The sequence below is a fragment of the Periplaneta americana genome, chromosome 11 (assembly GCF_040183065.1).
Source record: "Periplaneta americana isolate PAMFEO1 chromosome 11, P.americana_PAMFEO1_priV1, whole genome shotgun sequence".
NCBI lineage: Eukaryota > Metazoa > Arthropoda > Insecta > Blattodea > Blattidae > Periplaneta > Periplaneta americana.
Genome location: NC_091127.1, coordinates 5,853,074 through 5,871,933, shown reverse-complemented (window position 1 = coordinate 5,871,933; position 18,860 = coordinate 5,853,074). Strand labels below are relative to the sequence as shown.

General features: G+C 34.4%; 1 protein-coding gene and 2 non-coding genes across 3 annotated transcripts in view; 2 read left to right on the top strand and 1 right to left on the bottom strand.

Moving 5' to 3' along the window:
• The window catches only part of LOC138708738 (uncharacterized), a 1,008,888-nt gene that overhangs the window by 447,516 nt on the left and 542,512 nt on the right, over nt 1–18,860 (top strand). The window lies entirely within an intron of this gene.
• Nucleotides 14,468–14,539, bottom strand: TRNAD-GUC (transfer RNA aspartic acid (anticodon GUC)). The gene has a single exon. It is a non-coding gene; the product is annotated as a tRNA-Asp (tRNA).
• Nucleotides 14,796–14,867, top strand: TRNAD-GUC (transfer RNA aspartic acid (anticodon GUC)). The gene has a single exon. It is a non-coding gene; the product is annotated as a tRNA-Asp (tRNA).

Here is an 18,860-nt window from a genome sequence, read left to right as displayed (position 1 = left end):
GCTTCTTATGCACAGAAAATTTGATAGGCTATTTTGTACATTCGTTTTCTGTATTTCTTAAAATAATATTTATGTACACTCATTTTAATCTCAGAGAATTAACGAACAACGAGAGTGTATTGATTTAGTATGCAGTAATAGTACGTTAGCTTAGCAATCCAGTATATTATAATTCAAATTTTAACTATGCTCAATTGAATCGTGTTAAAATAATAAAATATATATGCAATAAATGCAATGCAAAAAAATTGGGTAATGAGCGAAGCAGATTATCTTGCGCTGTTGTAAAAGTTGTTCCCTGGATCAAAGTCCTATTTTAATTATGTAATTACTTTATATCTATTTCTAACAGGTGCAGCGGAGCGCACGGGTACGGCTAGTTAAGAATAATATATATATATATATATATATATATATATATATATATATATATATATATATATATATATATGTATTACGTCAAATTAATTAATTAATTTTAAAATAATACTAAACTACAGCGAATCATCATGAATAATATAATAGGATGCGAAACTGCGGTCAGCAACATCTGGCAGCGGGGGGCTGAAATAAGATGATCAGCGCCCAACGTTGTAGATGGTGAACATTAGAACTACGTGTTGGGTACATTACGAAGAGTTCTCTATCCGTTCGAGATATTGCTCGAAGAGACAAGATGGCAGACAGAAACTTGGTAATAGTGAACATAAAGTGATACTACGTGTGTATAAGCAGTGTTTGTTAAACAGTGATGTTTATGGACGTTGTAAAAATAGTGTTGTTGAATGTATTGTAAAGTAATAGTAATTTAATAAATTGAACTATCTAAGTAGTTCTTGCAGACTTTTCCATTGCGCTGTACAATAAATACCCAAAGAATACAATCCCAATTATCTAACCTTTTGCTTTATTTTCTGTATCTGTCTGGTTATATTTTAATTGGGTAGTGTAAAATAGATCGTCTCTTTTATCTTCATGTTGGCTTCGGTAAGAATTTTCAGTAGAAGATGCTGTGAGGAATAAAAATGTAAATGTTTTATTTTAAATTGGGTTAGTTTTGAATATCGATGAGGGTAGGAGGGAATACTTTCTGCACAGTTTAACATTTTCGACACCAGGTGCACTGCTAAATGCATGGAGTAATTAGTTACTCTTTTCGCTACTTGGTGCGCTGCTAGATGTAATAACGCCCCTCCTCCCAACAGGTGGCAGCAAGATCAATTTCTACAACAGCGCCTCTAGTATGTGTTACGGTAAACTCAGTAAGTTTCGTATCCTATTATATATTCATACATGGAATCATTTTCGCAAATATATAATTATATGGTATGCGACAACGACACTGAAATTATCGCTCATCTGCTGTCACGTTTCCCTAGCAACGAAGTATTTATTTATATCTTACGGAGAAATGAGTTCGGAAGATGTATATAATTTTAATATGAGAAGAAACTCCGAAGGCCGTGAAAGAACAGGCCAGAAACGTTACAACAACTTAAAATCCCGAACTAGTTCTGAGAACATACACAACTGGCGCATGCATCGAAAGAAGTTCGGTATTCGTTCTGGATTGCATAGACAAGCAGCTGATGTAACCCGTTCAATTCCAAACCCTCTCTGTATCCTGGACTTTCCTAATGCCATGTTCTAGAGAATATCGTGATATGATACATTTTTCTCGGTTCATTAGGCCTATACAACATAAAATGAATGTTCTTCACATTATACTTAGGCTAATAACTCTAAAGTTTGCAGAGAAATTTCTAGAATTTAAAGTTCTTAGTCGTCGCTTTGATATCTCAGTTGGCAGAATACTGGCTTACCGTTGCTGTGGACCCAATTTTGAATCCCGGTGATGGCGAATGAAATATGTTAGGAGAAAATCCACAAACTATTAACAAAAACACGGGAATTTCATTTGAAACAAGTGAGGAGATAGGTTTGGAAGTAAATCCCGATAAGATGAAGTATATGATTATGTCTCGTGACGAGAACTTAGTATGAAATGGAAATATAAGAATTGGAAATTTATCCTTTGAAGAGGTGGAGAAATTAATATGTCTTGGAACAAAAGTAATAAATATAAATGACACATGGTAGAAAATTATAAAAATTAAACGCTTCTTATTATTCGGTTGATAAGCTTTCGTCATCCAGTCTACTCTTAAAAAAGCTGAAAGTTAGAATTTATAAAACAGTTGTATTACCGGTTAATCTGTATGGTTGCAAAACTTAGGCTCTCACTTTGAGAGAGGAACAGAGGTTAAGGGTGTTCGAGAATAAGGTGCTTAGAAAAATATTTGGAACTGAAAGGGATGAAGTTACAGGAGAATGGAGAAAGTTACACAACACAGAACTGCACGCATTGTATTCTTCACCTGACATAATTATGAACATTAAATCCAGACGTTTGAGATGGGCAGGGCATGTAGCACGTATGGGTGAATACAGAAATGCATATAAAGTGTTAGTTGGGAGGCCGTAGGGAAAAGACCTAGATGTAGATCGGAGGATAATATTAAAATGGATTTGAGGGAAGTGGGATATGATTGTAGGGACTGGATTGATCTTGCTCAGGAAAGGGACCGATGGCGGGCTTATGTGAGGGCGGCAATGAACCTCTGGGTTCTGTAAAAGCCATTTGTAAACAAGTAATTACAATGTTCTAAAACGTAGAAATACGTCTCTAACGCCTCTCTACATTTAAAAGTTCGCTAATCAATAACTTCCCAGCATTTAGGGGAGAGTCGGGCAGTATCGGATATCGGGTAATATCGGACAGTGCGTTTCTTTCATTACCACCACATGGTAGTAACTGAATGACATGGTTACGTTTCTCTATGCGACATCACAGAAACGTAACCATGTCAATCAGGTACTATCATCGTGTGGTAGATGAAAGAAACTCACTGTCCTATATTACCCGATGTCCGATACTGCCCGACTCTCCCCTACATTTCGGACATAGGTATATTAGATTAAATCGATATAGATTATCCCAAATTACATAATCCTGAACTGTTTTACAGTTCTTCTGAGACATTCTGTATATCCTCAGCGTCAAAAAATAGACAAGTCTAATGGAATGTCTACGTCTTCAATACGCGTAGATCTGGATTATTGTTAGCTCTGTAATATTACCCGTTAGGTAATATGTGGAACACATATGACTTAATATTTGTGGAATGCTGCAAATAGCATCACATCTGGTCGCTACGTGCTGGCTGCTGCTCGTCATTCAGGGAAGCCCCGCTGTTGCCTGTAACGTGATACTGTGTAGGGAAGCTCATGTTGCTGTGTAACTGTGTACAGCGAATCCTGTGTTGAGATAATAAACTCATCGATAATTCAAACAGCTGACATTTGTGTGGTTGTATTTTAATGCTATCTAAAGGAAGCATTTCATCGGCATTGCTGTATACAAACCTAAAAGCGTGGGTTTTTGTTGAGTCCGTAGTAGTGAATTTGTATCTCGTACGATCAGTGACGAAGCTAACTTGTAAATACTGGGTAGGGGGAAAAAATCTATTCACCTTGTATCCTTTTATACAGCAGATGTTTCTAGGCTTTTCTGTCAAAATGTTTTTTTTTTTTTTTAAGTAACTACAGTGCATATCCCTTTCAGTTCTTCAGTAAAACATCTTGGCATTCACATGGATAATAATCTCAACTGGGACATGCAAATCACAGAAACCTGCAGAAAAGTATATTCTATTATCCATATGCTAAAAAGGATAAATGTTCATCTCCCCTCTTGCTTAAAAATGTCCCTTGTGCAGACCCTTGTATTTCCCTATATCGACTATGCGGACATTTTACTGACTGACCTCTCCAGCGACAACAAAATGAAACTTCAACGTGCTCATACTTTGTGTGTACGTTTTGTAAGCAATGTTCGTAAATATGATCATATTACCCCATCCCTGGAAGCAATAGGTTGGCTTAAACTAGATAAGAAAAGAAATTTACATTCACTTCTCTTTCTCTTCGAAATCTTGAACTCTTCTATTCCTTCGTACCTGTCGTCTCGCTTCACTTACCTTTCTTCCCACCACAATCTGAACACACGCTCTCGTCATGAAACAATACTAAGAATACCATCCCATCGCACCTCCTCATACTCATCTTCTTTCACAATAGCCCTGCCAAGACTCTGGAATTCGTTACCTGCTAGCATCAGGGACTGTCGAAATAAAATTGAATTCAAACGAAAACTTACTAGGCACTTGGTCAGTAGTTGATTTCTTGTAAATAGTTTCTTTAATCTATCACAAAATATTTCAATATTCAGTAATTTCATCACTATACAATTTTGTTATTCTAGATTTAATTAGTAATTCAGTAAATATAAAATATTCTTTGTTTCTCTATGATAAATTATCTAGCTTTAATTATTCAGGTAATCTTTTCGTACTTTGATTTTATTGTAATTGTAATTGTAAATTTAATACTAATTGTAATATTATTTGTAATTGTAATTGTAAATTTAATACTAATTGTAATTTTATTGTTCATATTGTAGTTGGAATCTCCTGGTAGAGGGGCAGAGAAGGCCTGACGGCCTTATCTCTACCAGGTTAAATAAATAAATAAATACTACTACTACTACTAAGAAAGTGAAGACCACTCATTTTCACCGCCAAACAGACTATAGGTCAAACAATATAACTTGTCTCAGTGCACTCCTGTTAGCCAAGGATATTTTCATTCATTCATTCATTTGGTGTTCTGCCCAAGGGCAGGTCTTTCACTGCAAACCCAACTTTCTCCAGTCTTATCCATTTTCTGCCTTCCTCTTCGTTTCCTCATATGATCCATATATCTTAATGTCGTCTATCATCTAATATCTTTTTCTACCCCGAACTCTTCTCCCGTTCACCATTCCTTCCAGTGCATCCTTCAGTAGGCAGTTTCTTCCCGAACAGTGACCCTGATGAGTTCCAGCATCATTCTTTCTTCACCCACTCTTTCGAACACAGCTTCATTTCTTATTCTGTCTGTCCACTTCGCACGTTCCATTCTTCTCCATATCCACATTTCAAAGCTTCTGTTCGCTTCTTTTCACTTCGTCATAATGTCCATGTTTCTGCCCCATATAATGCTATACTCCATACAAAGCACTTCACTAGTCTCTTCCTTAGTTCTTTTTCCAGAGGTCCGCAGAAGATGCTCCTTTTTCTATTAAAAGCTTCCTTTGCTATTGCTATCCTCCTTTTGACTTCCTGGAGCAGCTCATGTTACTGCTTATAGTACACCCCAAGTATCTGAAGCTGTCCACTTGCTCTACTGCCTCATTAAGAAGTTTATCTTCTGTATTTTCCTTCCTATGATCATGCTCTTTGTCTTATTTGCATTTATCTTCATCCCATACTGCTCACAGCTATCATTTAGCTCCAGTATCATATTCTTTAGTATCATTTCCTCTTCTGCTAACAACGCCATATCATCAGCAAATCTTACACAATTTATTCTTCTTCCTCCTACTATCACTCCTCCCATGTTCTGTAAACGGTTCTGTACTAAATCACATATTGTATTCGCAAGTGATATAGTTTTAAAAGTTGTGTAATCAAGATGTGTAATTATTTCTTATGCAATAAAATCTTAAGGCGTAAATCGATAGATGCAGTTTCTAATAAATCTAATTTTGTTTTAGTTGTAAAATAATTTGTTCCAGTTTTCGAGCAAAATTATTATTTTTATGAGCGTACTTCCCGAGCTAATTGACTCGTTCAGTGTGAACAAAATGCATCCATTATTTACGATAAAAGCCTGCGCGTCATGAAAGGACAGGAAAACGACAGGCGAAATGGATTCTGAATGCGTACAGTCACGTAAAAAAAGATTGCAATACGCTTTTGAAACATCATAATAAGTTCTGCATATTTTGAATATTAGCCTAAACAAAATGAACGTTTCAAACGTCATTTCAACTTTTTCTTCTCTGGCATGTTCCAACTTAATACTTGTATGTATGTATGTATGTATGTATGTATGTATGTATGTATGTATGTATGTATGTATGTATGTATGTATGTATGTATGTATGTATTTATTTATTCACACTGCAATGGGTATTTATCCGGTGGCAGTGGTAACTAATTACACTCAATAAAGACAATAATAAACACAATTAATAAAAAATACAATTAATAATAATACTAATAATTAATACTAACAATAATTAATAATAATAATAATAATAATAACAGGGAACATCCTAAATTAAATTAAGCACGATCGGTTAAAATAACATTTAAAGTAATTCTAATTTGTACCTTAAACCTCTGTTCGAACTAAAACCCACGAGTATGATATGTTCATATCTGCACAAGTACCTTTCAACACCACACTCATTTCGCTGTCAACTCACTCACTTCACTGGAACTACGACACATTTCACTGATTCTATCCTGATTTCACTAACACTTCAAAAACATTTCATTGTTCAAATACTTTTCACTGCCACTATAAACTATAAAGCTTCACTGACAGGAACACGTTTCACTTAACACACTTCACTGACACAACACACTTCACTGACACAACATAATTCTTCACTGATAGAACACCTCAATAACAAAATATCAATTACACCATTTAAATACTGTATATAATTATCGTCTATTAGTAAAGTCCTTAAGCCTATTTTTAAATACATTTTTGGTTGTTGGTAAAGCCTTTAGTAAGTCTGCAGGTAAAGCATTCCAGTCCCTGATAGTACGATTGAGGAAAGAAAACTTTCCAGTGTCCGTCCTCCGCCTTCTTTCCCTCAATTTATATGAGTGGTCGTTCCTTGAAGAGTAATTTGGCGGCTGCAACCTATTTTTTATTCCTCTCCAGGCAGGCTCACCTCTGTATGTTTTGAACAGTGCACATAATCGAATTCGCGTTCTCCTGTCAGTGAGTGTGTCCCATTTTAATGGTGAATTTTTCCGATAACACTTGAGAGCCCGTTTTTGACTCTTTTCTAGTGTCTTAATATGTTCTAGTCTGTAAGGATCCCAACATGCAGCACCATATTCCATATTTCTTAGTTTTCTCGGTGTTCCTTGTCTCCAGTTATTTATTCATATCGTTTTTATAATTCAGAATTTGTTGACTAAATTTAATAACTTTTTCATATTCCTTCGTTATTAATAATGAACTAATTTTGAACATTTTACAAACGGTAAACATTTAATTTCTGAGACTGCATAGAGCTCTTTACATTCATTAACCAGCACTGACATACAAAACGACTTTTAAGTAGTCATGGTTTTTTGTTATTCCTGCCGAGCTCTATTTATTTCCTCTTCTAATATCTTGCTCTGTTATGTTCTCATAGTCGTGTGACAAATTATTGCGATATAAATTACATCTGCTTTTAAACTCTCTCATCAAATTACTTTATAATTTAAATGGGTCCCTGTTTTTAAAACTCTCCTTACGTTTTTATCTGTGATGTATTTTTAATATTGTATTCTTGTGCTAGTTCGTTTTACTTTTATCATTAACACTAGCCGTACCCGTGCGCTCCGCTGCACCCGTTAGAAATAAATGTAAAGTAATTACTCAATTAAAGTAGGACATTTGATCCAGGGAACATTCGTGTTTGATAGAAGGATAAATCGTTTAATATCTTACTTAATTTAAATCTATACTAATAATAAATCTGTAGCCGAAATTTTTCTGGTAATTTTCGATTTTCCAAAAATAATTGGTCCTAACATATATAATTAACCGCCCTGAAACCGAAAATCGCTTTTTTGAAATTTTTGTTTGTATGTCTGTCTGTCTGTCTGTCTGTATGTTTGTTACCTTTTCACGCGATAATGGCTGAACGGATTTCGATGAAAATTGGAATATAAATTAAGTTCTTTGTAACTTAGATTTTAGGCTATATGACATTCAAAATACATTATTTAAAAGGGGGGTTATAAGGGGGCCTGAATTAAATAAATCGAAATATCTCGCTTATTATTGATTTTTGTGAAAAATGTTACATAACAAAACTTTCTTTAAAAATAATTTGCGATAAGGTTTATTCCTTGGACAATTTTGATAGGACTGATATTTAATGAGATAAATGAGTTTTAAAATTAAAATAACTGCCATCTAAGGCCATGTAATGAATTAAAAAACAAATGACTTCGTCTATAAGGGGCCTTGGACAGCAACAATCGAAAGCTATGAAAGATAGCCTACAGATAATGTTTCTGCGTTTCTATGAAGTAATATCTGAAGCTAAATTAACCGATTTGTGTAATTAATTATTAATTCACCATTGGAAAGTGTAGTTTCTCTAGATGGACATAATGCTATAATGTTATCACAGTAACTTCTGAGTGAATCGAGGACAGGTAAGATTAAAATAGATTCTTATGCACCGAAAACTTTATAGGCTATTCTGTATATTCGTTTCCTGTATTTCCTAAACTAATTTTTATGACCAAATGAGTGTCTCTGGATCAAAATGATAGCATTTTAATTTTTTAATTCAATTTAAATTAAGTAACATAATAAACGATTTATCCTTCTATCAAACACGAATGTTCCCTAGATCAAATGTCCTATTTTAATTATATAATTACTTTATATTTATTTCTAACGGGTGCAGCGGAGCGCACGGGTACAGCTAGTGGTATGTATATAATTAAAATGCGATTATTTTAGTCCAGAGAGCACTCAGAAGTTACTGTAATAACATTATAGCATTATGTCCATCTAGAGAAACTACACTTTCCAATGGTGAAATAATAATTAATTATACAAATCGGTTAATTTAGCTTTCGATATTACTTTATACAAACACAGAAACATTCTCTGTAGTCTATATTTCATAGCTTTCGATTGTTGTGTCCAAGACCCCTTATATAAAACAAAATTGTACAGTTAGTTAATTAAAAACCAACTTTACTCAATAAATGAGTTCTTTGAAATTGACATTCATTTTTAAACAATGCAGTTTTAAATGTTATGGTTGTTGTTTCTTAACTTTTTTTTAATAATAAGATTTTAAATGAAACCTAGTGGTAAATCAATTTACATTTAAATTTCAGTGTATTAATGAACAGAGCAAATTTCACTACCACATGTTGCATTTTTTAAGTTTACTATTATCCTCTGTTTGTAGTATTCTTAATTAGTTATTAAACATATGATAATTAGTACTTGATACTGTCTTTTATCTAGTAAATATAGTACTTTTAACTTTGTATTATGTAATTTGATAAATATCTACATTGTTTTTATAATTAAATTTTTATTTTGTATATCTATGAAATATATTGCAGTAAGATTGTAACATTTGAAAATGTCTATAGTGAAGTTTTTCATTCAATGACAATAAATATTATTATTATTATTATTATTATTATTATTATTATTATTATTATTATTATTATAGACGCAGTCATTTGTTTTCATTTCATTACACCGCCTTAGATGGCATTGTATTTTAATTTTAAAACTCATTTATCTCATTAAATATCAGTCCTATCAAACTTTTGCAAAGAATAAAACTTATCGAAAATCATTTTTAAAGAATCTTTTGTTATGTAATATATTTCACAAAAATCAACAATAAGGGAGATATTTAGATTTATTTAATTCCGGCCCCTTATAACCCCCCTTTTAAATAACATATTTTGAATGTCATATAGCCTAAAATCTAAGTTACAGCGAAATTTATATTCCAATTTTCATATAAATCGGTTCAGCCATTATCGCGTGAAAAGGTAACAGACAGACAGACAGACAGACAAACAAAAATTAAAAAAAAAAAAAAGCGATTTTCGGTTTCAGTGTGGTTAATTATATATGTTAGGACCAATTATTTTTGGAAAATCGAATATTACCAGAAAAATTTCGGCTACAGATTTATTATTAGTGTAGATAACAATCTATAGACACTGAAATAGTGTAACAGACCTTGTCAAATACAATTATTAAAAGTTAGAGTTAAAAATTCTTGTAAATCATAAAAAGACTTACTAATAAGCCAACTACAGTTAACGCTACTAAATTTACCAGTGCATGAAGTAAATAAACATGTGAGCATTATTTAGACACTTTTATTGCCATTATTTCAAAATTGTTCCTAAATTTTTAGTCGACATTTTAATTGATGAAACATACTTAATTGCCTAGTATTATGATCATGAAAATCTTTCCTAAAAGTGTAATATTATTAAACTTTTGTTTGACACACATTAATAATTCAAAATATATAAACTGGTGACAGTTAAGATCTTCTCGTTAATAAATAAAGGACGACAATGTTCATGATAAAGATGTTGATGACATGGTTACCCCATAACAAGACATCATATTTAAAAATGCTGATAAAATAAGCTTAATAGGCAGTCTTATATTTTAATGACTATTACATTTTTACTACGCCATACTACTTTTGACCAATAAAACGGTATGACAGGACGTGTTTTAACCAATCATGGCTCTTTATCGCTACAATTTTATCACTTCCCTAGCATTTGTTTTTATCACTTGTATTGAGTGTGGCATTGTATGGGACAGAAACATGGACATTACGACGAAGTGAAGAGAAGCGAATAAAGCATTTGAAATGAGGATATGGAGAAGAATAGGACGTGTGAAGTGGACAGACAGAACAAGAAACAAAGCTGTGTTGGAAAGAGTGGGTGAAGAAAGAATAATGCTGAAACTGTTCAGGAAGAGGAAAAGGAATTGGTTGGGTCACTGACTGAGATGAAACTGGCTACTGAAGGATGCACTGGAAGGAATGGTGAACGGGAGAAGAGTTCGGGGCAGAAGAAGATATCAGATGATTAAGGTGCGGATTCCTATGTAATTAAATATTCTTTTTGCGTGTGATAAAACACAATTAACAAAGTTAAAAATTCCGAACATGAAGTTTCAAGTTTAAAACCCGAATTTTATTTCACATAAAAACACATATTTTTCACAAAAAATTATGTAAATAAATATTTTCAGGAAATCTATTATAAACAAATAAATCTTGGAGTTTTTTTACTTAAATAATTTTATACAAGAACTTTTAAATATTTTAAAACTAAATCAATTATACCACTCAGAAATACGTTATTTTTTTTAAGAATTCTTGGTTGCTTCGTGTTTCTAAGCGCTGTGTGGTGTATCCGTGATCCATTTTCGTAATAGTATCGCCTCAAGTTCTGAGAACTGCTAGGCAGCATATCAGTGTTATTATTAGAGAATAAATTAACAAGGACAAGGAGGAGAGATCTTGCAACACATAATTAGGAATGTTTATTGTTGCTGAAGATGATTTCATTCCACGCTTTTTTTTGTCAAACACAACAGATAAGAACTGGGTATGAACATTATTTAATTTAAACAAATCTCTCGCCTCTCGCTCATGTCTATCAAGTAAGGCAATATGTCTTGTGATTCCCTGTTATCGGGCTTCGTCAATCGATATCCTTCAAGATATACTGAAAGATGGTTGTTTAAAAAACGATTTGGCTTTCCTATTAGCAAATCTAAACTTTTTGTGTGACACCATAAAAAACTCGAAACATCCAAAAACCTGTTGTCTGAAACAGGGAGGTACGTGACATGAAAATTAAACTAGACTCGCTACCAGGTTCAGAAGTACAAGTCAAGTACTAATCTAATGTTATTCTTCATATTATAGTTGTAATCCCCTGGTAGAGGGGCAGAGAAGGCCTGACGGCCTTGTCTCTACCAGGTTAAATAAATAAATATTAATACTAAGGGACAAATTCCAGAATGTGTTTGGGAAAAACAGTGGATATAAAAAAATGTGTAAAGTTGCTCAAGTATTGGAGGATGTGCCTGTAGGTGAAAATGACGGTGTTTGTGTCATTCCTCTCTTTAAATATGCACGTCTGACGTCCTGTGATGTGGAAAGATCGTTTTCACAGTAGCCTAACCGGCATGCATTTGTGATGGAGAATTTAGAGATGACCTTTGTTGTTCACTGCAATTCTCGGCCAACTACTAGCACTCAAGTGTGGTTGGTGAGTACCTAGTAATTTTTTTTTTCCAAGCTGAGTAAGGTATTTTTATCATATTTAAAAAATATATATGTTTTTATTTTTAGCAAATATTTTCGTACTTTTTAGCACATAAAAATAAATATATATAATTTTTTACCACATAAAAATCCGCTCCATATAGATGATAGACGACATTAAGATATTTAGATCATATGAGGAAACAAAGAGGAAGGTAGAAAATAGAAATATATATTATTTAATGTACCGAAGTACATATGATATTTCCATGCATATATTCTGCGTCATCATACGATGAAAGAGTAATGGAACGGAGAAAAATTCTCTCCTGCGCCGGGATTTGAACCCGGGTTTTCAGCTCTACGTGCTGATGCTTTATCCACTAAGCCACACCGGATACCACCCCGGCGTCGGACAGAATCGTCTCAGTTATAAGTTTCAACTCTTGGGTTCCCTCTAGTGGCCGCCCTCTGCACTACGTCATAGATGTCTATGAACGAAGGACTTAAGACGGCGCTTATTCCGTCGGATCCCGGCCAACTAGTCACTCATAACGAGTGCACCTCAGCACATGTGTGGACTTCAGTCCTACGTTCATAGACATCTATGACGTAGTGCAGAGGGCGGCCACTAGAGGGAACCCAAGAGTTGGAACTTAAAACTGAGACGATTCTGTCCGACGCCGGGGTGGTATCCGGTGTGGCTTAGTGGATAAAGCATCAAGCACGTAGAGCTGAAAACCCGGGTTCAAATCCCGGCGCCGGAGAGAATTTTTCTCCGTTCCATTACTCTTTCATCGCAGAAAATAGAAAGCTGGGTTTGCAGTGAAAGACCTGTCCTTGGCAAAACACTAAGGCCCGATTGTATAAACCATTTAATCTTAGATCAGAGGTTAAATTGATCCTTGTTTCAGCTGAACTTGGAATTTTGTGTTGTATAAAGTCTAATCTGAGATTAATTTTTCTCAAACTAAAGTCAACTTTGACTGAAGAAATTTCTCCGATTAAGTTAGATGATCCAAGTTCAGTTATTTCTTTTCTGTTTGAATTATACGAGTGACAGATTGTGCAAATAAAATATCCATTATTATTAATATTAATAGATATGATAGGTACATTTATATATATTTCTTTCAATTTCTTGGCTTAATACACAAACAATCTTATATTTTATAAGGCTCTATCGTGTTCAGCAGTATGAAATAACATAACCTATAATTATATTATGTTTATAACAACCATTAATTATTAATGGATATGATAGGTACATTCATAAATGTTCAATTAACTGTATTACTAAACGAAAATTGTCGTTTTATAAAGCTTTATTATGTTTAGCAGTATCAAACACCATAACATGATAACAACTTGGAGAACAGTCAACCTTCTTCTTATTGTCCGCCATTATTTACATTGCACAAAAAACCAGTGTCTCCAACAGAGTGTACGGAAAGTCGCCAAAAAGTAGTTGTAAAGTTGCTAGATTTCTCATTATCAACAAAGAAAGATTAAATTTTGTCACTATGGGGTGCTAAAAAGGTCACTAAATCCCTATTTAAGGAATATAAAAGTTAAAAGAAATTGTTGTTGAAAAAGAGTTAAAGTCACTAGATTGGCAACACTGAACAAACCTTTCAGCGCATCACGTATTTCACCTGTTTATGCGATGTTGCCAAATCCTTTTCACGTGAACTTAGATTGCATTTGAACCAAGGTAATTTGATCGCAGAAAAGTTTTATACAATAGAAGAAGTGTCTGAACTCGGTTCACTTTTCGATCTTCGATCAAAGTTGATCTTTAGTCAGGGAGTTTTATACAATTGGGCCTAAATGAATGAAGAGTGTGTTGGTATCCACATGAATTACCGTAAAGTTAATTATTCAGTAAAATAATGACAGAAACATAAAAACGAAACAAAAAATAGCTAAGATTTTTCCTGAGAATCTTTATGAAAGAAGCATGAAGAATTTTGGCTCTATTGCATGTCAGGGTGACTGCCTCGCTGAAGGACGGTATGCTTAATTAGCAGCGTAGGGCGAGGACTGAACGCGGCGATAACGGCAAAAATGTCCGAAAGGACAACAACGCGGTTCAGGTTATTAGAGCCGTGATTGTTTGCACGCTGCTGCTGCAGCATTATCACCTTCTCATCTCCCACTCGGTTAGCTCTCAGAGTAGAACACTTGCTAATCAAAGCGAGCTGCACGCTTCTTGAAGGACTGAATCCTTATCTCCAAGGAGAAAGTCTTGTTTTTTCTCGTAAGTTGGCTAAATGGCATTCGCATCGAGAGAAGACTTTCCACGCCGTTTCATTTCCGCCACTTCGAGTTGTAAGAAGAGGAACAGCACCATTTCAAAATAAACAGCGACATGCAAATGACACATAATGTATCATTAGTTTTGCCTAATAATATAGAAAATGCAAATCAATATTTCAGGTATAACTCCCTGTAAAGTTGATTTGAATAATTTCGAGGGAAAAATTGTTCCGGAGCCGGGTATCGAACCCGGGACCTTTGGTTTGACGTACCAACGCTCTACCACTGAGCTACCCGGGAACTCTAACCGACACCGATCCCGGGTTCGATACCCGGCCCGGAACAATTTTTTCCTCGAAATTATTCAAATCAACTTTACAGGGAGTTATACCTGAAATATTCATTTGCATAATACACGTCACTGTTCGTTAACAGAAAACCACAATTTAAGTCACACGGAGTTAGTGTGCACTCGAAGTTCGTTGCTTGACGGTTGTCAGCCCACTTTGAGGTCTGTGGATATAGAGGGAAAAATTGAATCGGTGTCGGTTAGAGTTCCCGGGTAGCTCAGTGGTAGAGCGTTGGTACGTCAAACCAAAGGTCCCGGGTTCGATACCCGGCTCCGGAACAATTTTTCCCTCGAAATTATTCAATATAGAAAATCATTTTGTCGAAATACCTTCTTACTGGTTTTTAAGGAACCAGGAGGTTCATTGCCGCCCTCACATAAGCCCGCCATTGGTCCATATCCTGAGCAAGATTAATCCAGTCTCTATCATCATATCCCACCTCCCTCAAATCCATTTTAATATTATCTTCCCATCTACGTCTCGGCCTCCCTAAAGGTTTTTTTCCCTCCGGCCTCCCAACTATCACTCTATATGCATTTCTGAATTCGCCCATACGTGCTACATGCCCTCCCCATCTCAAACGTCTGGATTTAATGTTCCTAATTATGTCAGGTGAAGAATACAATGCGTGCAGTTCTGTGTTGTGTAACTTTCTCTATTCTCCTGTAACTTCATCCCTCTTAGCCCCACATATTTTCCTAAGCTCCTTATTCTTAAACACCCTTAACCTATGTTCCTCTCTCAAAGTAAGAGTCGAAGTTTCACAACCATAAAGAACAACCGGTAATATAACTGTTTTATAAATGCTAACTTTCAGATTTTTTGACAGCAGACTGGATGATAAAAGCTTCTCAACCGAATAAAAAGAGACATTTCCCATATTTATTCTGTGTTTAATTCCCTCCCGAGTGTCATTTATATTTGTTACTGTTGCTCCAAGGTATTTAAATTTTCCACTTCTTCAAAGGATAAATTTCCAATTTTTATATTTCCATTTCGTACAATATTCTCGTCACGAGACATAATCGTGTATTTTGTCTTTTCGGGATTTACTTCCAAACCTATCTCTTTACTTGCTTCAAGTAAAATTCCCGTGTTTTCCCTAATCATTTGTGGATTTTCTCCTAACATATTCACGTCATCTGTATAGGCATACACAAGCAGCTGATGTAACCCGCTCAATTCCAAACCCTCTCTGTTATCCTGAACTTTCCTAATGGCATATTCTAGAACAAAGTTAAAAAGTAAAGGTGATAGTGCATCTCCCTGCTTTAGCCCGCAGTGAATTGGAAATGCATCAGATAGAAACTGACCTATACGGACTCCGCTGTACGTTTCACTGAAACACATTTTAATTAATCGAACTATTTTCTTGGGAATACCAAATTCAATAAGAATATTATATAAAACTTCTCTCTTAACCGAGTCATATGTCTTTTGTTTTGACTGCTCGTATGGAATTTTTTAAAAATTGAAGAAAATGTACTTATATTTTGTGCAATCAATTACACGTTTCAAACTAACAAAGTATTCATTAAAACGTCCGGTAAAAAAACATATTTTACTTTCTCCTATTACAATTGTTTTAGTGCATACGTAAACATATGCCAGCTGTTATGAACTATAACTCGAAAAAAATATTAATTGATTTTTTTTTATTGGAGAGATGTACAGGAACATCATTTTATTTTTACTAACTTATCTAATATTAACCTGGCTATACCTTTGGATTAATGTTTGAGAACCTGAAACGCAGTTTTCTACCCCCTTCCACGACTGGAGTTCGATGATACTGGCGTAAAATACAAACAAACCACTTTACTGGGTATAGGAGGAAAGAAAAGTAGTTCATCCATTTACGTAAACTAGGAAATATCGCGATTTTGAGTTTGATATTTTTCATTAGGTTTTTGTTTAATCAAAATACAGTACTCTATTAACAATGAGTGTTTTTACTCACGAACTGAGCTATCCATGCGGACGTATTCATTATGCAGTGTATATTATACTGTCTACAGCACATTAGCGTACAATATAGAGAAAGAAGTTAAATTGAAAAATAATCATAATATGAATATTTAAACACATTTTTGAAAATGGTGACCGTTCATTTCGATACAGGCTTCAGTCCTTTTGTGTATATTATCTCACTATAGACTATGGTACCTAATTCCAATTAGAAGATCCGTCCTTCGTACTAGTAACTCATGTTGAAATAATTCTGTACCTACTCTATAAAAGAGTACGTACTGTAAATTCAATCTTCACTTCTGCCCGATCCGAAAAGATAAAATCACTCAGACATGCTATCTACTGTCCGTCCAAGTAGTTTTGTCGCAGGGTCGTAGAAAGGGGGGAAATCACGTGACAGTTAATTACTTAACGAGGCCCTTTTATTTAAGTTGTTTTAAATAGTTGTATAATATTATGTAGACGTTCAATTCCTAACAGAGATTAATGTTTTCAGAAAAAGGCTAAGACAGCCCAGCCACTAGCCTTTACAGAGGGGCGAGCAGAAGCGAGGGAGGGGACCGGGATGCGACGTAGGCAAACGGACGGCAGTACCTTGCGAAAATATGATTCAATATTGAAAGCTCTTTCGTCACTGGAAAACGCGAACATATTTCTGGAACGTACTATACTCACTAACTCTGTATACTCGGCCTTGGTTCTGTGTGGAGAACGATTGGAAGTTTACTAGTAGAGGGGGTGGGAGTGAAGTACATTAAAAAACTCAGGTACAATAAAAATTGAAGTAAAAATAAAATGATGTGTCTGTATATGCACTGTAGAAACTTTGCTTTACATAACATGCATATGAATAACATTGTAGTTTTTGTTCTTCAAAATTGTTAAAAAGCAAAATATTTTGTAACTGTCCTGAGCTCTCGTATACAGCCATCCACGAGTTCTGGAAATACACTGAAAGGAGAGATCACGTGATCAAATCAGAGACCCGGGGTCTGGAAAACAAACGCCGTGCTCTGTGTATAGAACAATATTTCTAATCGCTTCGGGGTGACATCTGTTACCTAGAATAGAAAACAGAGCAATGACGGAACTGGACATTGAATTTTGCCTTTATTCATGTTTATTCATGAACACAGCGTTATTCTCTGTTGGATGGAGACAACGACTCGTCTGCTGGAAGCCGCAATTGGGATTTTATTCATCTAAAAATTCATCGTCCTTGATTGAACCTACGTACCTTTAATTCAGACGCAAGCATGCTTGAAGAAGCAGTATAGGCCTACTTTAGTAATAATAATAATAATAATAATAATAATAATAATAATAATAATGATAATGATAATAAAAATGGCTTTATTTAACCTGGCAGAGTTAAGGCCGTAAGGCCTTCTCTTACACTCAACCAGGATTAAAACTTGCTTAAATAGTTGAACATTAAACTGGATCGGAATTAAGTAATTACATACTGATACAATTTAGGTACATAATGAGATCAAAAGAGGTAGTTACATAAAATTTACCTCATAAAATAAAAATAAACATAGTGAAATACATATTAATGTTGTTATAATCAAATACGAAACACATAAAAACAGAAGGCGATAATTCAATAAAAAAAATGTACACAGTAAAAATAAAAATAAATACATTAGTATACATATTAGTATTAGATTACAATTAAGTAGGATTCACATAATTAAACCAAAAACCGACAATTGAATAAAATGTACACAATAAAAGAAATAGATTACTAATAAAAAACAACACAGTGGGATACATACTGGTGTTAACTGATAAATAAACACGATTTACATGATTACACAATGCAGTCGCTGTTGTTGGTACTGTTATGACTAGACCTCGGATGTTTAGACACTAAAACTGTGAATTTAGAAGCCAGAAATAGGCATTTATAAAGACAAAATGGACACCGAAGAATCAAAATAAGCATTGAATAAACCTTTGATCAGTTACTTCCATGACTAAAAATATATAAGGGAACTGAACTTCAAATATTAACAAGACAGTGAGATAATTAATTTCTCTTTTGTTTAATATTTTCATTCCTGTTTTGTCTGCTGTAATTGGCATGGCAACGAATTTCAAGGATCATTTCTAAATGAGTACGATCTAAGCTATCTCTCTTGCTGCTTAAAACCGTTCAATATGCAGGAAAAAACGTTCGACATTCACTGATACCAGAAATGCATATTTCAACTTTGAAATATTGCAAAGTTTCACATCTTGTGATGATGTTCTCTATTTTTCCTCTATGTGAGAAATTTAGTGCAAGTTGACAG